Genomic DNA, 24,432 nt, shown 5'->3' with positions numbered 1-24,432 from the left:
TGGCGTCCACGTGGGGGTCATGGTCCCCTGCTCTTTCTTAAAAGTGAGGTGGCTGCCCGACTGGGGCGCCACCACAGCCACTCGCCAAACCTGCTTTTACTGTGGAATAAAGCGAGTAGACGCTCCGTTCTCCACATGTCAAAACGTGTCCTACTTGACTCCGCTCTCTCCCTTTTATCTGCTCCCCACGAAACACAGAACCTCTTAAAAACTTCTTGAAACGGCTACAAACGGCTATAGACGTCTTGGTCTACGATAAGACTGAAAATAGAATTTCTTCTAAACATAACCTCAGCACTTGGAATGTGCTAGTACATATTCTATCTGCGGCAAAACCCACTACTAGTCTCACTAGAGTCCCTTTTGGTAAACACGTTCAGAATGTCTAACTCAAGAACTTTTCTAGATCTTTTTGTCTAAAAGTGCATAAAATGACAAACGACGTGTTAAAAGTGCGGTTACCGTCGGCGTTAGCGAATAAAAGACGCCACAGGCAAATCGAACTCGTTGGCAGCAACATAAATTAATTGGCTTTAATATTAAGTAGTTTCACACCAGAACTTCCACAATCAAGGGCGTGTTATTGTTTTCCATACGGGGAGCGCACACGAAGTCTGGAGACCATAAAATGCTCGCGCTGCAGTTATACTGACAGCAGCAGGAGCGAAACGCCGGCGTTGCACAGCGGTATGGTCTAGACACCATCATAACAGCGGTGTGACAGAGCCACCGCGCTGCGATCACTTCGGCGGCACAATCAAAATTTGTCAAACATCTCATTCTGTGCTGGAAACACTGGGAGGCAGGAAGTTTGAAAAAATGGCCGCTGCCGCCCGCAATGTCTCGGTCGCGGTAGAGTCGCGGGTTCGTTATCTAGTTGTGCGTCATTCTAAGCCGTTCTGTACATTTATACTGGATATTAACTGGAGTCATTTAGCTGTGCTGATGCTGTTTGCCGTGTGTCTTGCATCAGTGCTTTGTGACATCGGCTGTATTGCGTGTTTTCGCCGACGGCTTACTACCACAATGGCGGGATCTGCGTTCGCCGCCTTCGTGTCTCTATGCGTGTTTGTACGTCGCACGTTCGGATAACACTTTTTGCGGTAAGTGAAATACATTGCATTTCGTTTTTCGTCAACAATTTGAATATTTTTAGGTGTTACCCGCGACAATTCTGCCCTGCGAGTTTTCGTCATTACTTTTATACGAGGGTTCTGCTTGTGTTCAACCGTTCAGCACTGCCGCGCTCCACAACACGAGTCAGAACTTTGCCCTGCTTGTTAGTCTTTGTGGTTAACGTAGCACGAACGAACCGAAAGGAGTGCACAGGGGTGGCACACTCTCAAGTTCAACAAATGGCCACAGAGGGCGAAAAAATTGGAGGACGCTTAAGCTTCGCCTTCAAGAGTGGAACGCGACAGCGTTCCCATAGAATAAAGAACAACTTTAGAGAAGGGAGACTGTACCTTTGGCAGTGGTCCGAAAATAAGCAGCGGCAGCGCATGGAACTAACTTTCGGGGACGCCAGATGACGTTGCTCAATCCGGAAGCGGAAGTGCAAACTTTTTTTTTTAGCGCAAAATTCAATATGGCCGTTTTTTGCCGGTCGCGTACGCTGGTACGTGCCGTGCTTGCCCTGCAGGCTATGCGGCATGCCTCAATGCCTTCGCTGCCGCTTAGCTGGTGCGTTCTAATTGCCAAGAGCCTCTACTGACGCCCATACAAACAAGCCACAAGTGAGTGAACAGAACGCGCGACTTTATTGGCAGAAGACAAGCAGTGTACATCCTCGTGCAATAGCAGAAATAAAATTTGCATGTCGAGATACGCTGGAATCATTGACGCGAGCTCGTAAACGGCTCACCGTCGTCGTCGCACGTGGTGGTCAGGTTAACGAGCAAGAACCAGCAGCGGAAACATATTGGACAGAGTGTGCCACTTATTTGCAGCGACAGTCGCCGTTAAAAATGCCCAAATTGCATTGCGAAGCAATCGGGAGACGCAGGCATCTGCTGCCGCAGCCTACACAGCGACATGGGCTACCCCAGATTTTAGCCGTTCACTCCTTTCCAACCTGCACGTTTCTTTTCTTTCGGGGGCCGCTAATGTGTGGCTCACACTTGGTGTCTCACATTGTCTCGCTATGGACAAGTCGCTTTCGTGGGCATCGCCTCCATCAGCTACTTTTGCGGGCCTTTCCACCCATGTAGCTATCAACTTCATACGCATCGGACTATGTAAGCACGTATGCTGGTCTCCGTTCATGCCTAATCGCGGCCGAGAAAGGCCAGAGGCACAATATGCCCATTGCTGCAGCAGGAAAGCGCGAACGGGGAGCACGAATCACGGTGCATGAAAATTGGGAGTCTATGTCGCTGTGCAGGCTGCAGGAGCGAATGCTTACTTCGAGAGACTGCTTCCCAGTGCAACCGACCAGGCCGCAATATTCTAAAAACATAACAGTGCGACCATAACCAAGTGACATAACAGCAAAATTAAACAGCAATCAGTCACCGCATGAGGTTCAGACAATACGTTATACATTGGCGACGAACTATATGGCAACAGTGAGCATTCACATACACGGGTCTCTTAGGGTACATTGAGCTGCCTACCTACAGGCGTAGTGCCCGACTTCGTCGCACGTGGTGGTCTACTAACGAGCAACAACCAGCAGCAGAAACAGATTGGACAGAGTGTCCCACCTGTTTGCGGCGACAGTCGCTGTTAAAGATGAGCAATTTGCAGTGCAAAGCAGTCGGGTGACGCAGGCATCTGCTGCCGCAGCCTACACAGTGACATGGACTACCCATCATTTTAGCATTGACACCTTTCCAGCCTGCATGTTTCTTTCTTTTGGAGGCCGCTAATGTGTGGCTCACACTTGGTGTCCCACATTGTCTCAATATGGACAAGTCGCTTTCGTGGGCATCACCTTCATCAGCCACTTTTGCGGGCCTTTCCACCCAACTTCATACAGGTCCGACCATGTAAGCACTTATGCTGGTCTCCGTTCATGCCTAATCGCGGCCGAGAAAGGCCAGAGGCACAATTTGCCCATGGCTGCAGCAGGAAAGGGTGAATGGGGAGCACGAATCACGGTGTGCGTAAATTGGGAGTCTATGTCGCTGTGCAGACTGCAGGATCAAATTCTTACTTCGAGAGGCTGCTTCCCAGTTCAACCGATCAGGCCGCAATATTCGAAAAATATAACACTGCGACCATAATCAAGTGACATAACAGCAAAATGAAACAGCAATCAGTCACCGCATGAGGTTCAGACAATACATCATACATTGGCGACGAACCATATGGCAACAGTGAGCATTCACATACACGGGTCTCTTAGGGTACATTGAGCTGCCTACCTACAGGCGTAGTGCCCGACTTCGTCGCACGTGGTGGTCTACTAACGAGCAACAACCAGCAGCAGAAACAGATTGGACAGAGTGTCCCACCTGTTTGCGGCGACAGTCGCTGTTAAAGATGAGCAACTTGCAGTGCAAAGCAGTCGGGTGACGCAGGCATCTGCTGCCGCAGCCTACACAGCGACATGGACTACCCATCATTTTAGCATTGACTCCTTTCCAGCCTGCATGTTTCTTTTCTTTTGGAGGCCGCTAATGTGTGGCTCACACTTGGTGTCCCACATTGTCTCAATATGGACAAGTCGCTTTCGTGGGCATCACCTTCATCGGCCACTTTTGCGGGCCTTTCCACCCAACCTCATACACGTCCGACCATGTAAGCACTTATGCTGGTCTCCGTTCATGCCTAATCGCGGCCGAGAAAGGCCAGAGGCACAATTTGCCCATGGCTGCAGCAGGAAAGGGTGAACGGGGAGCACGAATCACGGTGTGCGTAAATTGGCAGTCTATGTCGCTGTGCAGACTGCAGGATCAAATTCTTACTTCGAGAGGCTGCTTCCCAGTGCAACCGACCAGGCAGCAATATTCGAAAAACATAAAACTGCGACCGTAACCAAGTGACATAACAGCAAAATTAAACGGCAATCAGTCACCGCTTGAGGTTGACAATACATTATACATTGGCTACGAACCATCTTACAGGCATAATGCTTGCCTTTGTCACATGTGGTGGTCTGGTAACGAGCGACAACCTGCGGTACAAACAGATTGGACAGAGCCTTGCACCTGTTTGAACCAACAGTTGCCGTTGAAGATGAGCAACTTCCATTGCGAAGCAATCAGGTGACGCAGGCATCTGCTGCCGCAACCAACACAGCGACATGGACTACCCGGCATTTTAGCGTTAACTCCTTTCCAACCTGCACATTTATTTTCTTTCGGGGGCCGCTATGTGTGGCTCACACTTTGTGTCCCACTTTGTCGCAATGTGGACAAGTCGCTTTTGTGGGCATCACCTTCGGAAACCATTCTTGCGGGCCTTTCCACCCATACGGCTATCAACTTCATACACTTCGAACCATGTAAGCACATATGCTGGTCTCCGTTTTGAGCAAATCATGGCCGAGGTAGGCCACAAGCACAATTTGCCCATCGCTGCAGCAGGCCAGAACGAACGGGGCGCACCAGTTATGGTGTGTGTATACTGGGAGTCTATGTCGCTTTGCGGACTGCAGGAGCAAATGCTTACCTCGAGGGACTGCTTACCAATGCAACTGACCAGGCACCCACATCTGTAACACAGTTACCACAACCAAGTGTGGCAGCAAAACCAGATTCTGCAATCAATCACTTCACTGTAGCTTGCACAAAGACCCAGGCTATCAAGGAAGAGGAGCAATCATCGAGACTGGGAATATGGAAAATGAGAAAGCTTGCATTCAAGAGAGAAGCCACTCTGCTCTGCAAGCATTGAAGGCTAAAAACACCAAGAAAAGTAAAATGGTGCATAGCACATGTGCATAGGTTAATGCAAGACGCATGCCGATGCTGCATCAGCTATTTCAGGAGAGTAATTGCGCATGACAACATACACTAGAAGATACTGCTACAGATATGTTAGGCTGCTAGACAGTGACTGGTATTAAGTATCAGCGAAATATCCAAATATAAAGGTTGACCTTTATATTTGGATGAGGATGAATAACCTCTAACAAAAATGGGCAATGAAAAAGCTTGCATTTATAGAAGAAAAATTACACTTCGCACAAACGGAATTAACATGGCTTGGAAGCTGATTAAGGACGAACTGATGAAACTCAATCTTTTGGCCAGCGTCGTCCGTGCTTGGTCAGATGTTGCAGGTGCATCTGAAGACGAAGAATTTCTAGAAAGTCCTTTTTGAGTTACCTGGATGACTCAGCCAAATGTCCGTGCTGGTGGAATGGTGGCTGAAGCTCTTTGCAGTCTTAACACAGTCCTTTGCAGACTTGATATCTCATCCATATTCTTGTGCATGTGCTTCTTTGTTCTTGGTGTAAAAGCCTTGTAAATTCGCCTCCAGCCCCTTTCTGTTGGCGCAGATAGGAGCTCCTGTGATGACCAAGATGTGCTTGGCATAGACTCTGTTGGGGCAAAACGGTGACACGTGAGATATAGCACAGATTAGCCAAATTTATGTGGGTTTTATATGTTCGAACCAATTATACTGAACCATATATATGAACAAACATTCATATCTGCTGCAAACGGCAAGCCAATACAGCATAGATCAAACATATTTATTTCTGAACCATATGTTGTTTACCTTGTAGTAGTAGCCAATGTCCACACAATGACCTTGTCGTAGCAGGCAGCAGCTTCTGTTTAGTGCGTGGAGTGTGTTGCTTTATACTGGTGCCGTCCTCATTACTGCATGTCTGGAACAGAAATTTTGACTGAATCAGAAATTGAAAAAGCAAAGTTTTGCAATATGAAATGCAAAAAGGTGTGACATATATGTTGTAATGATTTGCGACTACAGAACACATGCAAATGTACACTGTCTATTCTAGGGTGCTTAAGCAGCATGTTAAATAAATATTGCTATTGCCCATAAAATTGATGTCTGCCTAACTACAATGCATGTCAACAGCGCAAGTACTATTAAGATCACAAATGAGAACATTTGTGGGTTCATTTATGCTCTAGAAGTGATCACACTGCTAGTTACTCAAGCAAATGCATGAAAGTCATGAAGCTATTAGAACTGATGCATTATTTTTCTCCACGAACGTGATGCACCGCTTCACTACTGCAAAAATAAATGCCCTACGGTAAACCAATCTGAACAGCAAGAACATTTGGAACCAACAAGTACGAAATATGGGTATCATGCTTGCAACTGTTTAATACATTAAATTCTGTACTTTCACTTCATTTTACCAAAGGATTATTCGGTTTTGTGGACGAAAGACGTTGCCGGCCGACTCGAAAAAAAGTTTAATCTGTATATTGATAAGGCTACTCAGTCACCTACAACCACGGCTACAATAACATGAAAAATGAGACGCGCGTTCCGATATCGCTCTTTCTTTCCTGGTTGTGTGTGTAAACCAAACGACAGCCTCGCAAGTAAAGGTTTATTTAGGAAACAGCAACTGAGATCCTCACTGCCCATATGTAATGCAGAATCTAGTTCGTTAACTTGTGCCCGCCTGGAAGGTAATGAGACAGATATTATATAACGATTGAAGCAGCGGTGTTAAACGACTCACCGTTATTGCCGTTGTCAGCCGCAGCAAAATCCAGCTCCCGTTTCGATGCAGACCTGTTCCGAATGGCTCACGACCGAAACCCAACTGCCGGGCTTACATGTCCGCTTGCAAACACGTAACTTCACCCCAAGTTACATAGAAGCGCAAGAAACTAGTTTTAGAAACAAAGAAGCAACCAGTCTTGAGTGTACGAACGAATGAATCCGTGCCGCCGTGCACTCGGAAATACCGGTAAAAATTTTAAATCCAGGCCAGAGGTCACGTGAAAGATCGATGATGCTGAACGCTATTTGCGTTCATAATGGCGAAGAAACAATAAACTTACTAACAAAGAGTACAATATCTAATTAGCAATGATAATTTTGCCCTGTTTTTATGTAAAAGAAAATGCTTCGGTAATTGTAAGAGAAAGTTTGTAAGATAAAATTGCGCTTATTACGACGCCTCTACCGGGAAATGTTGGAACTAACGAACGAATCCCGAGGTGATGCTACTAGGTCGGCTTTGTTAGCAGCGGCGCGCGGTCGATTTTTTCGCCCTCCGTGGCCATTAGTTGAACTTGAGAGTGTACGGGGCCTGGCGTTCCCGTCGACCCGCCAAGGGGGTGTGTACTAGAATAATGTCCTAGTGACGCGACCGAGGAGGAGCGCGCGTGCCTCTTTCCGTATACGCCACCAGGTGTCGCCACTGCGACCTTTTCTAGCAGACCGGCTGCTCTCATAATCGCTACTTTTGAGGCGGTCCGTGTTTCTAAGCGTTTCTTACGGACATATAATTCTTTCATTATGATATACAAGGATTGTATTTAACAAATTATTGTGTAAAGGAAGTTTTTGAAGGCCACACCGATACTGTAGCATGGACAACTTCGTCTGCTAGCGAAGTCCGGCGCTTTGATTACGCTCGTGACATCGCCTGTGCCAGCTGGCAATTTACCGAGCTTATTTTTGCTCATCTACTGCTTGAAAGCCAGTATATCTGAGCCTGCTTTGCTTCTATGCAGCTATATTTACTCCATTTAAGTCGCATGCTCATCACGAGTGACACGAAAGTGCGTAGCGGCTTCGGCATTGCGCTGCTAAGCACGAGGGCGTTGAATTAAATAACGGTCTCGTTGGCTGCATTTTAATGGTGGCAAAATGCAAAAATATCCGTGTTGTTGCCGGTTATAAATCCCACGTGCTCAGAATTATTCAAGTGCCCCTCTGCCCTTTACTGCATGCTCAGTAATTAGATTGTAGTGTGGTTCGCGCATTAAACCCCGGAATTTATTTTTGACTATACAATTGCGCACATACAAACTCAAAATGTTCTCCAAAATTTGAGCTAAAGACGCGCCGTCCGCCGCATCGTCAGCACATAGTATTAGAGAATCTTGAAGAAAGCCAGGTTAGTGCATTTTTTATTCACAATGAAAATGGCACAGCTATAAGGGAAACCTAAAGTGCTCCTTCCCTAGACACAGAGCATGTAATCACAGTATAAGTAACTATTACTGTTACCACACAACCAAACACACCTTGCAGCATGGAGTTCTAGGTACATCGACTGAGCTTAATATATTTCGATGCCTGGCGCCTTCTTTCATTACACTTATTCACGCTCTTTGTGAAGAAATGTAGCCTGGTTGTTATGTAGAAGGCAGTGAGTTCTGCTGTCATAGATTCGCAGTGATCAGGGCAGCCAAGTTGATGCTGCCGCCTTGCTTTAACAACATCTAAAACATCTAAAACACTGTCTGCGTGTAACTCAAGAAGACTAAAACAAGTTGTGAAGTCTTTCTCCAGGTTGACCACAAACTGGTACAGAGGGGAGGCAGGATATAACAAACCACCGTTGTCTTTCATATGGGTAAACTCTGCAAGCCTCAAATTTCCTGCTGCCTCCTTGGTGATCAGTAGCAAGTTCAGGCAGGCTTCGCAGCCTGTCTTTAAAATACACCTTCTCGCCACATAACCAGCAATATAGAAAATTAGGCGGCTGTCACTGGATGCTGTAGTGCAGGGAGAGTGGTCTGGCAGTGTTTTCAGAATCACTGCTTCTGCTGCATCAATGTTGCCAGCATCCAAGAACTTGTTGATGATTTCCTGCCTTCCACTTAGAGAAGCTTGCTGGCTGGCATCTGCATCTAACAGGGAACTAAGGACACTGGGTTCACAATTTCCCTTGGAGACAGAATGGGCGAGGTTACTGAAAGAAAGGCAGTTTACAGTAACGACGAATTGTTGAGGTGTGGGATGAGAATTGCAGCCAGAGGACTGACGCACGATCCCAAACAGGTGCTCAACGGGATCCTGGCTTAGTCGACTCGTCATGAGGTACTTAAAGCCTACACTTTCTTTTAGGTAGTCCAAAAGTGACAGCACACTTGAAAAAGTCACCCGCAACCCTGTACTTGTTGATTGGCTTAAGAAGCCCTGCTTTCCTTTGGTATGGAGCTCCCAACTTGTCAGTAGTTCCAAAAAAGAATGCAGCTTGTTGACAGATGTCGATCTTGGGCGCAGAGCTTCGGCAGCAAAGCGAGAAGTCATCACTTGGATGAGGTCGCGAATTGTCCTGAAACAGGAAAGAGTTCTTGAGCACATGTCGTACAAATCCCATATCCAGGCTGTTGTCAAAGTCATACCATGTTTGTAGTACGCATGCTAAGAAAGAAGTTCTGCTACTCACTCAAAGAAATGCAGTGTCGCAGAAATGTCACCGCAGGTATCCTCAATTGCCGCCCTGTGCAGTCGCAGTCCTTGAGTCACTTTGTCGCTGAACAGCTGGAAGGCTAGCGACACTCTCTGAACTTCAAAACTATTGGGGTTAGTGTGGCTTGACGTGATGCCGTGCAGAGCCTGCAATGCCACGTTGTTGCCATCCCTGGCAATACCTGTGCGTACTGGTTGAAGCGTCACCTGCAGCAATAAAAACAAGTAGTGTTACCATGTTTACCAAGTGTAGTATGAATACGGTTGCAATGGTTGCGATTATATGCACACGAAAGACTTACGCGACCATCAGGCAGAAGGTAGCCAGATCCAAGTAGTCCATTGCGTAAGCACTTTATCAAATGGGGGAAATCGGACAAAAAATAAAGTCGCCGCTCAGGATCTACGGGATGTCGCGCACTGCACTGTATGCTAGTCGCAGATGCCCCTACACCAAGTATTTTCCACATTCTTCGGTTCCACGGTGCTCCATCAGATGTGATAAAGTCAACCTTCAGGCCGGCCTTTTCCACCAAGATCACTGCTTCCAGCATAATCTTAGTTAAGAGGGCTGCTTTAATGTTTCCTTTCGTGGCAAATACTGCAACTACTTGCGTCCACTTGCCAACAAATGGGACGAACATTATGACCATGCCATGATCACAGACAGTGTGCTTGTCACCTTCTGATGTAAACGGACCAAGGTCAACAAAGCCTTCTATGTGGCCAGCGGTGGTGACGGAAAGGTGCTCGGACAACTTCATCTCATCAACAATAAGACCTCCATGGCATTGGAATAAGTCCATTGATTTTGTCTTTTCACTGAGCACATCGAGAACTTTTGTGCTGAAACCATAGCCCGTCTTATAAGACTTCAGGTATTTTCGCAGTGTAGTTTTGCATGGTATCGTAAGTATGGATTCCTTGCGGAGGTGCTCATAAAGCTTTGGGCTCTTCATCTTCATCATCAAGCATTCTAGCACCCACTCATTCGAGTATTTCATCCCCTTAGTGCTCCGACGTGAAGATGCCTTAAACATGTGATGAACTGCCTCACGCTGTTTGCGTGGAAGGCCTGCTATTTTAGCTACAAGCTCATCTTCACGAATACTTGCATTCTTGGCCACCATAGCAGAAAGTTTGGTTTTCAAGCTTGCGGTGCGGTTGCTGAGACGCACTGCCTTTTGCTTTACTAGCTTTAATCGTTGCGCTAGGGCTCGACTCCTAGACAGCTGTACCGCAGTACGTGAAGCACGCGACTTCCTCGTCAGAAGGAGCCTTCGTGTTGCCTTGCATTCCGCACAAACAGCACCTGGAAATAAAAAAAAGCAATGCACACGTGAGAATAACATTTGAAATTATGGCACACCAATGTGCAAAGCAATACATGTTAAAGGAGATAAATTACCTTGTGAAGAAACATTTCCTAGGCACTTAGTGCTGGAGGCAGCGCCCCCAAATACCACAGCAGCAGACTGCAACCTCGGGGTCAAAATATGTGACAGGTCACGAAAGTCGCTTTCAGACATGATTCCCTGGCAGACCATGCTGCTGTCAGAGTCTTGTAGCAAATGGTTCGCAGCGTCAAGGGAGCGTACAACTATGTCTTTGCACAGCACACCTCTAAAATACACTTGAGCAGACACTTCGCCTCCATGCCCACTGAAATGCACAACTTTTTCGTGCCAAAGCTCGAGCTTTTCTTGCTTTCGTACCGACGTTGTCGCGAAAACTACGGTTGAGTCACTGCCACAGTTAAAGCGGCACCAGAGTTCTGTGGGAACTTTCACTGATTGGAGCGACCTGATTGCGTACGGTTCATTCTCCGTGAAATGTCCATTTTCGTCTTGCGCACTCTCGGCCTGGATCTCGTGAAGTGGTTGGCGGAGCTGACCGTCTGCAGCACGTTCATCTTGTGCAGTCCGTGCACTCTTGCGTGGCTTGGTGCTTACCGCCGGTGCACTTGCTGCGGCTGGCCTCTTCCTTTCCGGCCTCTCTTTGACAGGTGCGACAGAAAGGTAGGACGCACAGTCGGGCAAAAGGGTAGGCACCGCGTCAGGCGCCAGCGACGGCTTCCCACGTGGAAGTCGCACTTCGGTGCCATTGATAATGTGGACATAATCCCTCAAAATATATCGTCTCTCAAAGTGGTGCTCACATACCGCTGAAGATTCAGTGAGAGGCTTGTCTGATCTTCGCAGATTGCGCTCCCACTTCTTCCGAAGTTCTTCTTCCGTTGGTGCGGCGAACAGTGACGCTTTCGGAGCACCCGGATAACCACTGTGACAGCCCGGAGCGTAGCAATGGGAGTCCGTTTTTCTTTTTCGCATCGTGCCTCCTGTGGTGAAGTAGATGCAGAGAGACGCCTTCTTCTTCAACACATCCACTGTTTTTCAACAGAACGAACACGTTCAACGTAACACGGCTCGGAAAACACATGGAGCAAACAGCCGCAGAGCGTGTCTGAGCCAGCCCGACGGCGCACCGGCAGCTAGAAAAAGGCGCAGCAGCGCCACCGGCGGCGGCTACTGGCGTTTGCTTCAACCGGCCCCTTGCCTCTCCCTCTTGCTCGCGCCACTAGGACATTATTCTAGTACACTATATGTAAGACAATGGCTACAGGGCAGCCATCACTTACGAGGCGCCCCGCATCGGACGCGGTGAGCGTCGAGCCATATGGTCGAGCAACGCGGCGTTCGGCGCAGCAACGAAACGTGCGCCTGAGCAAGCGGAACGAACCGAAGAACTCGGTATCTCGGAGGAGGAAATGCACGCCAGCCAAACATCGTGATCGGCACGGGCAGAGAGATAGACAGATAGCGATCTAAAGAAAGGAAGGACGCTTGATTCTGCCGAGGGAGCAAGGCGAAGCGTTGTCAGGGGAGAGAGAGTCCGGGCAACGACCCCCTCGCACCGGTCCTTCCACAGCTCCAGTGCGCGCGTGGCGCGCCATCTGTCGAGGCAGCGCCCTACATGGAGAGGAAGGGGTCTTCTGTGTTTGCCGCAAGATGGCTCTGCGTGTGCGGAAAGCGCAGAAGAAATGCAGCGGAAACGCACTTCGCTACTCTTGTAATTGCGACTTCTGTAAGTTACATGTTCATAATTATCTGTATACACTGCAGTATAACTTTCCACGGCTCGTTTCGAAGGCAACACCGCATTCACTAGAGGCGCGTTTGTACCGCTTGGAAGCATCAAACTCGTGGCTGAGTGGTAGCGTCACCGTCTCGCACTCAGGAGACCCTGGTTCGATTCCCACCCAGCCCATCTTGGAAGTGGCTTTTTATTTATGAAGTGCCTGCCGTTATTTATCGCTCACAGTCAACGCCGCGGACGCCGACACCCGACGCCGACGACACCGGCTTTTCTGCGACACGAGCTCCTTAACGCTATCGCGTTAAAAATCGCCCGCGCGCCGCTGCTAACAAAGCCGACCTAGTAGCATCACCTCGGGATGCGTTCGTTAGTTCCAACATTTCCCGGTAGAGGCGTCGTAATAAGCGCAATTTTATCTTACAAACTTTCTCTTACAATTACCGAAGCATATTATTTTACATAAAAACAGGGCAAAATTATCATTGCTAATTAGATATTGTACTCTTTGTTAGTAAGTTTATTGTTTCTTTGCCATTATAAACGCAAATAGCGTACAGCATCATCGATCTTTCACGTGACCTCTGGCCTGGATTTAAAATTTTTACCGGTATTTCCGAGTGCACGGCGGCACGGATTCATTCGTTCGTACACTCAAGACTGGTTGCTTCTTTGTTTGTAAAACTAGTTTCTTGCGCTTCGATGTAACTTGGGGTGAAGTTACGTGTTTGCAAGCGGACATATAAGCCCGGCAGTTGGGTTTCGGTCGTGAGCCATTCGGAACAGGTCTGCATCGAAACGGGAGATGGATTTTGCTGCGGCTGACAACGGCAATAACGGTGAGTCGTTTAACACCGCTGCTTCAGTCGTTATATAATATCCGTCTCATTACCTTCCAGGCGGGCACAAGAGAGAAAGCAAGGACAGGAAAGGCAGGGAGGTCAACCAGAAGAGTATCCGGTTTGCTACCCTACACTGGGGGTGGGGGAAAGGGGAATAGAAAGAAGAAGGCGGGCACAAGTTAACGAACTAGATCCTGCATTACATATGGGCAGTGAGGATCTCAGTTGCTGTTTCCTAAATAAACCTTTACTTGCGAGGCTGTCGTTTGGTTTACACACACAACCAGGAAAGAAAGAGCGATATCGGAACGCGCGTCTCATTTTTCATGTTATTGTAGCCGTGTTTGTAAGTGACTGAGTAGCCTTATCAATATACATATTAAACTTTTTTTTCGAGTCGGCCGGCAACGTCTTTCGTCCACAAAACCGAATAATCCTTTGGTAAAATGAAGTGAAAGTACAGAATTTAATGTATTAAACAGTTTCAAGCATGATAATCCACCCATATTTCATACTTGTTGATTCTAAATGTTCTTGCTGTTCAGACTGGTTTACCGTAGGGCATTTATTTTTGAAGTTGCGAAGCGGTGCATCACGTGCGTGCAGAAAAATAATGCATCACTTCTAATAGCTTCATGACTTTCATGCATTTGCTTGTGGAACTAGCAGTGTGATCACTTCTAGTGTATAAATGAACCCACAAATGTTCTCATTTGTGATCTTAATAGTACTTGCGTTGTTGACATGCATTGTAGTTAGGCAGACATCAATTTTATGGACAATAGCAATATTTATTTAACATGCTGCTTAAGCACCCTAGAACAGACAGTGTACATTTGCATGTGTTCTGTAGTCGCAAATCATTACAACATATATGTCACACCTTTTTTCATTTCATATTGCAAAACTTTGCTTTTTCAATTTCTGATTCAGTCAAAACTTCTGTTCCAGACATGCAGTAATGAGGACGGCACCAGTATAAAGCAACACACTCCACGCACTAAACAGAAGCTGCTGCCTGCTACAACAAGGTCATTGTGTGGACATTGGCTACTACTACAAGGTAAACAGCACATGGTTCAGAAATAAATATGTTTGATCTATGCTGTATTGGCTTGCTGTTTGCAGCAGATATGAATGTTTGTTCATATTTATGGTTCAGTATAATTGGTTCGAACATATAAAACACACATAAATTTGGCTAATCTGTGCTGTATCTCATGTGTCACCGTTTTGCCCCAACAGAGTCTATGCCAAGCACATCTTGGTCATCACAGGAGCTCCTATCTGCGCCAACAGAAAGGGGCTGGAGGCGAATTTACAAGGCTTTTACACCAAGAACAAAGAAGCACATGCACAAGAATATGGATGAGATATCAAGTCTGCAAAGGACTGTGTTAAGACTGCAAAGAGCTTCAGCCACCATTCCACCAGCACGGACATTTGGCTGAGTCATCCAGGTAACTCAAAAAGGACTTTCTAGAAATTCTTCGTCTTCAGATGCACCTGCAACATCTGACCAAGCACGGACGACGCTGGCCAAAAGATTGAGTTCCATCAGTTTGCCCTTAATCAGCTTCCTAGCCATGTTAATTTCGTTTGTGCCAAGTGTAATTTTTCTTCTATAAATGCAAGCTTTCTCATTGCCCATTTTTGTTAGAGGTCATTCATCCTCATCCAAATATAAAGGTCAACCGATTCTTCGCTGATACTTAATACCAGTCACTGTCTAGCAGCCTAACATATCTGTAGCAGTATCTTCTAGTGTATGTTGCCATGCGCAATTACTCTCCTGAAATAGCTGATGCAGCATCGGCATGCGTCTTGCATTAACCTATGCACATGTGCTATGCGCCATTTTACTTTTCTTGATGTTTTTAGCCTTCAATGCTTGCAGAGCAGAGGGGCTTCTCTCTTGAATGCAAGCTTTCTCATTTTCCATATTCCTAGTCTCGTTGATGATTGCTCCTCTTCCTTGATAGCCTGGGTCTTTGTGCAAGCTACAGTGAAGTGATTGATTGCAGAATCTGGTTTTGCTGCCACACTTGGTTGTGGTAACTGTGTTACGTTTCTCAGATGTGGGGGCCTGGTCAGTTGCATTGGTAAGCAGTCCCTCGAGGTAAGCATTTGCTCCTGCAGTCCGCAAAGCGACATAGACTCCCAGTATACACACACCGTAACTGGTGCGCCCCGTTCATTCTGGCCTGCTGCAGCCATGGGCAAATTGTGCTTGTGGCCTACCTCGGCCATGATTTGCTCAAAACGGAGACCAGCATATGTGCTTATATGGTTCGAAGTGTATGAAGTTGATAGCCGTATGGGTGGAAAGGCCCGCAAGAATGGCTGCCGAAGGTGATGCCCACAAAAGCGACTTGTCCACATTGCGACAAAGTGGGACACAAAGTGTGAGCCACACATAGCGGTCCCCGAAAGAAAATAAATTTGCAGGTGGGAAAGGAGTTAACGCTAAAATGCCGGGTAGTCCATGTCGCTGTGTTGGTTGCGGCAGCAGATGCCTGCGTCACCTGATTGCTTCGCAATGGAAGTTGCTCATCTTCAACGGCAACTGTTGGTTCAAACAGGTGCAAGGCTCTGTCCAATCTGTTTGTACCGCAGGTTGTCGCTCGTTACCAGACCACCACATGTGACAAAGGCAAGCATTATGCCTGTAAGATGGTTCGTAGCCAATGTATAATGTATTGTCTGAACCTCATGCGGTGACTGATTGCCCTTTAATTTTGCTGTTATGTCACTTGGTTACGGTCGCAGTTTTATGTTTTTCGAATATTGCGGCCTGGTCGGTTGCACTGGGAAGCAGCCTCTCGTAGTAAGCATTTGATCCTGCAGTCTGCACAGCGACATAGACTCCCAATTTACGCACACCGTGATTCGTGCTCCCCGTTCACCCTTTCCTGCTGCAGCCATGGGCAAATTGTGCCTCTGGCCTTTCTCGGCCGCGATTAGGCATGAACGGAGACCAGCATAAGTGCTTACATGGTCGGACGTGTATGAAGTTGGGTGGAAAGGCCCACAAAAGTGGCTGATGAAGGTGATGCCCACGAAAGCGACTTGTCCATATTGAGACAATGTGGGACACCAAGTGTGAGCCACACATTAGCGGCCTCCAAAAGAAAGAAACATGCCCGCTGGAAAGGAGTCAATGCTAAAATGATGGGTAGTCCATGTCGCTGTGTAGGCTGCGGCAGCAGATGCCTGCGTCACCCGACTACTTTGCACTGCAAGTTGCTCATCTTTAACAGCGACTGTCGCCGCAAACAGGTGGGACACTCTGTCCAATCTGTTTCTGCTGCTGGTTGTTGCTCGTTAGTAGACCACCACGTGCGACGAAGTCGGGCACTACGCCTGTAGGTAGGCAGCTCAATGTACCCTAAGAGACCCGTGTATGTGAATGCTCACTGTTGCCATATGGTTCGTCGCCAATGTATAATGTATTGTCTGAACCTCATGCGGTGACTGATTGCTGTTTAATTTTGCTGTTACGTCACTTGGTTATGGTCGCGGTGTTATGTTTTTCGAATATTGCGGCCTGGTCGGTTGCACTGGGAAGCAGTCTCTCGAAGTAAGCATTCGCTCCTGCAGCCTGCACAGCGACATAGACTCCCAATTTTCATGCATCATGATTCGTGCTCCCCGTTCGCACTTTCCTGCTGCAGCAATGGGCATATTGTGCCTCTGGCCTTTCTCGGCCGCGATTAGGCATGTTTCTCGGCCGCGATTAGGCATGAACGGAGACCAGCATACGTGCTTACATAGTCCGATGCGTATGAAGTTGATAGCTAGATGGGTGGAAAGGCCCGCAAAAGTAGCTGATGGAGGCGATGCCCACGAAAGCGACTTGTCCATAGCGAGACAATGTGAGACACCAAGTGTGAGCCACACATTAGCGGCCCCCGAAAGAAAAGAAGCCTGCAGGTTGGAAAGGAGTGAACGGCTAAAATCTGGGGTAGCCCATGTCGCTGTGTAGGCTGCGGCAGCAGATGCCTGCGTCTCCCGATTGCTTCGCAATGCAATTTGGGCATTTTTAACGGCGACTGTCGCTGCAAATAAGTGGCACACTCTGTCCAATATGTTTCCGCTGCTGGTTCTTGCTCGTTAACCTGACCACCACGTGCGACGACGACGGTGAGCCGTTTGCGAGCTCGCGTCAATGATTCCAGCGTATCTCGACATGCAAATTTTATTTATGCTATTGCACGAGAATGTACACTGCTTGTCTTCTGCCAATAAAGTCGCGCGTTCTGTTCACTCACTTGTGGCTTGTTTGTATGGGCGTCAGTAGAGGCTCTTGGCAATTAGAACGCACCAGCTACGCGGCAGCGAAGGCATTGAGGCATGCCGCATAGCCTGCAGGGCAAGCACGGCGCGTACCAGCGTACGCGACCGGCAAAAAACGGCCATATTGAATTTTGCGCTAAAAAAAATTTGCGCTTCCGCTTCCGGATTGAGCAATGTCATCTGGCGTCCGCCAAAGTAAGTTCCATGCGCTGCCGCTGCTTATTTTCGAACCACGGCGGAAGGTACAGTTTCTCTTCTCTAAGTTTGTTCTTTATTCTATGGAGTGCATTCGAAGACGACGCGCTGGCTGTAATGCTGAACAAGGCTAAACTCGCCCTATTTTGTGTCCTTTTGTTCTTGCGTGTGCGCACGTGTGTGTGTCAGGGACTATGCAGTTTGTAGCGTTGCCACTTTATAGCAAAACAAAAATATAACTGCAATGTTTACTTCATCTATACAATTCCAAATTAAATCGTCTGCTGATGTACAAGTTTCGCTTGTGTTTTGTTCTAAATAAGCAGCAATACTTTTAACCTAGTAGGTGCTTCATTTGGGAGTGAAATCACGACAGCTTGGCATTTATTAATGAATTACTGTGACTGGGTCACCTTATTTGTAATTGCAAATCTGCCTTTCAACTGACTTGATGCTATCTTATTCTGTTCCTTTCACTCTATAGACGGCTGGACATCCTTCTTGTACCTTTGCGCTAGCTGGATGACGGGACCTCATCATGACCAGTGTAAGCCAATGTACTGTACTCTCTCTGGTCGTCCCAGGGATATCTATATGGGTTAAGGCCAGGGAGCGCTTCATGGTAAAATAGCTAGTTGGTGTCTCACAAACGGGCATTTTTTTGCACTGGTCCATTATAAGCTGCCACTATTATGACCAATTTCTCAGTGCTAGTGTACATACACAGTTCTACTAATAATTAGTTTCCCTAAGCCTTACAAAATGTACCTGTAGGTAGTCATTGCTATGTAAGAACTCAAAAATTAACTCTGCTGTGTCATACAAGTATTCCATACATAAGTAAAAATTTGCTACAACAAATTTGCTACATTACACCTTGCTTCCCTAATGCACAAATGTATTGAAGCCAGTATTTGATTAGTTTGGTATTCTAAATGTTTTCTGTGTGATTTAGTTTCTTTACAGGAATTTACTGTATGGCATCAGCAAGCAGTCTAATTTAAGATTTATGTGTGCTGTAATAGGTGTGCTTTGCCGCTAGAATTGATAAAACATGGGCCGAGGCGTCCATACAAGGACAAACTTCAATTTCGCTCTATCACCATCAGCACTTGGCTGGCGCTTGCAAAATGAATCACATCAGGTAGCTTGTGCCAGACTGTTTTTTAACCTTATTGTGAGGAGATCACAAAGTGATGTGTGGAGGCGCCTGTGCCTGAGATATAGATTGCGCTGCAACATGTGCGTGTAGAACAGGCATAATGCTGAGGGTTCCAGCAGTTTGCAGAGGTGCTTTTAAAATTTTGTCATAACTACAATTTTACCTGTGCTGTTTCTTATCACCTATTTCAATAATATCATTCGAGGTGTTATCAGAATTTAGCAATCTATTTTCCCTGGCCCATTAGCCTGCCACATTTGCCTTTTCACTAGGTGGGCATTTATTCAGCATGGACCATTACTTGAATACACCTTTTTGTGTGCAGTGGCTTCTCAATTTCAAGTCAACGTAGATGCTCAGAATTACCTGAGGCTATAGAGGCACTGATGAATTAGCCACCTATACGAATCCCTTTGCACTTTCTCGCACAAACAGCATGTTAACACTTCCAAGACAGTGGGCAATGTTATCGTTTGATCACATCATGAGATATTTTCAATTTTGTATGACGCATCATCCAACGTGTTGCATCATTTGTGTGTGGTATTGCCCTAAGCATATTAGGGTCACATGAAAATATATCAACAAAAGTGATTGATCCAGCTAGGAGTGTTGCTTTGGATCACTACTTTATCACCAGTCCTCCTTTGCATGCTACCTGCTTACTCTGTACTGTGTCATGTTTAAGCTTGAAAGAAAGGCAACAGCTAGGCAGCACAAAATGCCAAACTTGCTTTTAGTTCAACAACATAAAACGCTATTTAACTCTTTAATTAAGTTAGTACATCATTTACCTGCAGAGTGAATTACTGTTTTAAACGGATTATATTTTGCAGGCGGCTTCTCAGACTTGGTTTACAGGTTGATAAGTGGTTTTTTAGCCACAAAACACCATATGATAATTTAAAGGCTGACTTTGACTCTGCTATGCAACTTAATGACTATATGCCAGGAACAAGGTCTCTGAGTTGTGGCGCTGGCTAACACTCCCAGGGTTCTGCTAGGACACATAAATACCCAAGAAAGTGGATGGGAAAACGACGCCGCTGTAGCTCAATTGGCGAAATGCGAAGGTTGTGCGTTCGGTACCCACCTGCGGCAAGGTGTTTTTTCATCCACTTTCATTTCCATTAATTTATCGTTTCTTTATTTTGTTTATTAAGCACAAGTAATTTCCCCTAACTTGTCCTTGGTGTCAGTATTTGTTGGCTTCTTATGATAGGGAATATACTAGTCATTTTAAACATCATCGCTTACATACGTTAAGATACCCGTAATTTGAGAGAAAGGAGTGCTTAAATTTATTTTTAATGTGAGCCAAACTTCTTACTTAGCACATATTGCTAATTGAAGTTCCAATGTCAACATTCCCATTTCCTCCTTTGCCTTTTTTTTCCTCTTCTGTGCAGGTATTGCTTGCCTATGTCTACAAGAACCGTCACGCGTGGCCTGTGACAGCAAGCTTTTGTGGGCAGCAAGTGCTCTCCTACGAAGGCTGGCCTGCTCTGGCAGCAGCGGCAATCATCTTCAAGATTTATCCATGATCACCTTTGCTGCTATTTGTCACTCTTGTTAATTACACTTCCTGCATTTTGTTCCAATTTGTTAGGTAATAAAGTATGAGTATGTGACATGGTGTGAAGTTGATGTATTGCTGCATTTTCGCTTGCAATCAACTTTTATGCATGAAAAGCTCATCGTACAGTTTATGAAAAAAATAACAGCATATTATTATGATTTATCTTTCAGTTCTGGTAACATGCAACGTACAAGGAATTCACTAATGGATGGTATGCCGAAGAACTGGCCATTATTTCTGCGTGATGCTGTGCATGCATGTGGCGTTACCTTACAAGAGGCACCCACAAAGTAAGTTACAGTTTACTTTTAAATGAAGAATGGACATCAGAAAAAATATATTTATATTGCTAGTTGGAGTGGTTCGCAGAGTGTTTTTCCAGATGTGTACTATCCTTTATTTCTTAACTCATTGCAGCACAGTGTTCTGTTTCGTATACTGGCGTACGGCTATTGTGCCCCCTGCAGCTGAAACCAGGATGTAATTTTTGCCTGAACTGCAGCATCACTGACAAAATTTTTCTTTGCTAGAAACTATTTCAATTTGGCAGAGACCCAGCAGGGCGAAGTTGTGTCAGTAATGTGTTTCACGCAGAGATGTTCTTGTTTCACACAGAGATGTTCTTGTCGTGTCAATGGGTGAATATTGGAATTATATCAGCATACAATACAGATCTTGTTTTATTTGCAAAATAATTCTGACAGGCGGCATTCAATTGATTGTTCTAATTAAAAAGCACTAATTGACCAATGAGGCTGTACTACACTATTCCCATGGTTCCCATCTGGAAAAACTACCTGTGCATCACTCGATCCGACAATATAAACTTTCTTTTTTCTGATGTCCATGCCTCGTTTAAAATAAATTGTAGCTGTGGGCAAACGTCGTGTTACTGTAAGAGCTGCTGCAAAAATTTGAGGGAATGTCTAATAAAAGTCTTCAGTTGTTCTTGTCAAGCTGTCCATTAGCCAACTTTTAGCGTAACGTTAGCAGGGCTTACTGAAGTACTTCTAGACGTCCATGGCTACAAAATGTCTTGATCAAGACAGCTACTAGGCTTTTGAATTAGCCGTTCAAGACATCTTTTAGACAACAAATAGCTGCTTGCGTGTTTCGTGGGTCTATGACCGCGACTCGCTTTTACCTCTCGACTCCGCTCGCTCCTGATGCCAACTCCACTACTTTCTACGCTCACGATGCCATTGTTCGCGTGGCCATGGTGCATCACATCGCCCGTGATTGACTTGACGAGTCTCAGGTGACCCAAAATCGTATTTGTGACCATCGCATATCGGGATGTGAACTTCAGGGCTGAGTCCCTTGTCCAGCTCTGACTGTCTTCGCATCGCATCGGCCTGTCCCAAAAACTACTGCCGCGCTACGTCGGGCCTTACCGGGTCCTGCGCTAAGTGAACGAACCAACATGCGAGATCTGATCATTTACTCCGAAGTCTTCCTCTAATCCACCAGTGACTGACATCGTACACGTTTCCCGATTGAATACTTATAATTCGAACACTCATTCAACACACTAAAATGTATCGGGACGGTGCTTCCACCGTCGGGAGTTAATGCTACGTAGTAGTTTGTACCGCTATAGAAAGACCTTGCGAGGAAAAGAGGAAGATGATGTAACGCTGAAAGCAATCAGTGGTATCGCTCTGCCCTGTGGTTTCGAGCTACGCATTCTCCCTATATTTGTATCCCCTGTAAATTTTATTCTTCCCTGCAATAGTACGGTCTTATAAGTCTCCTTAGGGAATTAAACGAATGCACATTGTTTATGTTTCACTGAAATGGGAACAATGTCGTACCTGATATACTGCAAGATATTCAGCTCTGGAAGGTAATAAAAGCGTTTGTATAAGATTACTTATGCAAGTTGTCCAGAATCTTACAAGCGTATTTTATGAACCGCAGGGAAGGTTTACAAAATGTCTTGAAAGAACTTTACCTGCCGAACAGCCAAAATTGTCACCAAATAGGTGCATTTAATTATTGACAGTCGTTGAGAAAACTTTCAAGAATGTCAAACAAAACATATTTGAAAAAAATGTGCGAATCAAGCGCTCTGAAGTGTCCTAAGTGCGTTATCCACAATTTGTCACAAATTTCTAAAGGATCTGCACTTGGCACCAACTTTACATTTTGTGAAATTGTGAGGCATGTTAAATGCAGTGCGTGACGAAGCTTTCATGTTTGTGGCTTAATTTCTAGCTTTTCAAATAATTACCAAAACCTGGACATTCCCAATTTATTTATTTCCTATTTATTGCGTTATACGAGGATCGTTTCTTTTCCCTCATCCTCGGAGGACTAACTAACGCACCTTGTTTATTGTAGACAAAATTATGAAGTAGGTTATCGTCTACGTGTAGAGAAGTGGGCAATGCGTGTGGCCTTATTTCGGCCTTGTGTATCCAATTATGTGTGCAAGCAGTCGCAGCGCTTTAGATGTTTGAGAATCGGCGCAAAATTGAGCCCACTACGTTGACAGAACTGTGCATGACACCAGGAAAAATATAGTAGAAGTGTGGACACGCCTATGCCAAGTCAAACTGCTCAGATATGTTAGATTGAGGTTTTTTGTACTTGTGCAATATACTAGTTAAAAAAGCACACGAAAACGTTATACGGGCCTTTATCCGCTATATTTCCCAATTATCCAAGATTGGTCTACATTACGTGCAGCTTACACTGGGCAGACATCGAGGCATGTTAGGTGTTTCAAAAAACTTTGCTAAAAATTTGCTAAAACTTTGCTGTTTCCAGAATAATTAGATGCTTTGCGAATGAATAGTGAACGTTTGTTTTTCTTCATATTGAAGCCTTATACCAGATTCGCATTACGCTTTGCCGGTGTCCTCGAAGAATTAGAAAAGGTACCTTGTTTACATTTGGTAAAAGTACGGCGCATGCTTGAGGGGACGTGATGGCAAAGTGCAAAGCGTGTAATATTCATTGGGCTAGTGACGCCAGACAATCTCCGGAAGGCAGATGACGTTTCTGAGTAACTTTTTTTGGTCTTTGTTGATGACCATCAAAATGCTAAACTTCCCTTCATTCGTTACGCATCCCTCTTCTATGCCACCCTCATGCCTCGTCCAGCCCTTATACATCCTGGTCCTCCTCCGGCTGCTCTTCTTTCAAATAAACTCTTTCTCATATTGCGTGCAACCAGTTACGCATGAGAGCGCTCCGGTTTGATGTACAGTGAGATTATTTTTAAGTTTTATGGAATTTTTAAAAACAGCCTGTTGCAGACAACGTAATTCTAGTCCTTGAGCTGGATCATTCAAACAGGCGTACATCACATGCACAAAAAATCGAAACACATATTCAACTAATTAACAAAGATCATCTTATTAGCTTTTAAAATAATTACTTTACGACACGTATAGCAATTTATTTATTTATTTATTTATTTATTTATTTATTTATTTATTCAGGTTTGCTTACGTGCTCCGTCAGGAACATTTAGTAAGGGGGTCGATTGAATCAAACACAAGTTTAACAAAAGCAACGCAGTATTCAAACAATGCAATGAGGTTACACAGTACAAATAAACAAAAGGTTAACATGAAAGAAGTACACTATAGTTACAAAAAGGTTTTGGTTTGCAAAGGCGCGATAACGCAAGAAAGTAAAATACACATTGGGTGGAGACAGCACGTTCAATGCGTAGGCAATAGGCGCACGGCAGCAGCTGGTACGGTAAAAAAAGAACAAAATGGCGACAATACACCTTCACGTATTCCCAAAGAAACATTATTACGGTATTTAAGATGTATAAAGCTGATACACTTGGTTGCGGAACGATGCGTGATCGTTTACTGAAACGATTTAGTTGGAAAGATCATTCCATAATGTTATTGTTCTGGGCAGTGTCGACGAGTTGAATGCTTGTGTGTGGCCGTAGATGCGCTTGAAAGAGCGATGATTGTTTAATC

Source organism: Dermacentor albipictus, chromosome 5 (assembly GCF_038994185.2).
Source record: "Dermacentor albipictus isolate Rhodes 1998 colony chromosome 5, USDA_Dalb.pri_finalv2, whole genome shotgun sequence".
NCBI classification, from domain to species: Eukaryota; Metazoa; Arthropoda; class Arachnida; order Ixodida; family Ixodidae; genus Dermacentor; species Dermacentor albipictus.
This window is presented reverse-complemented; position numbering follows the sequence as displayed.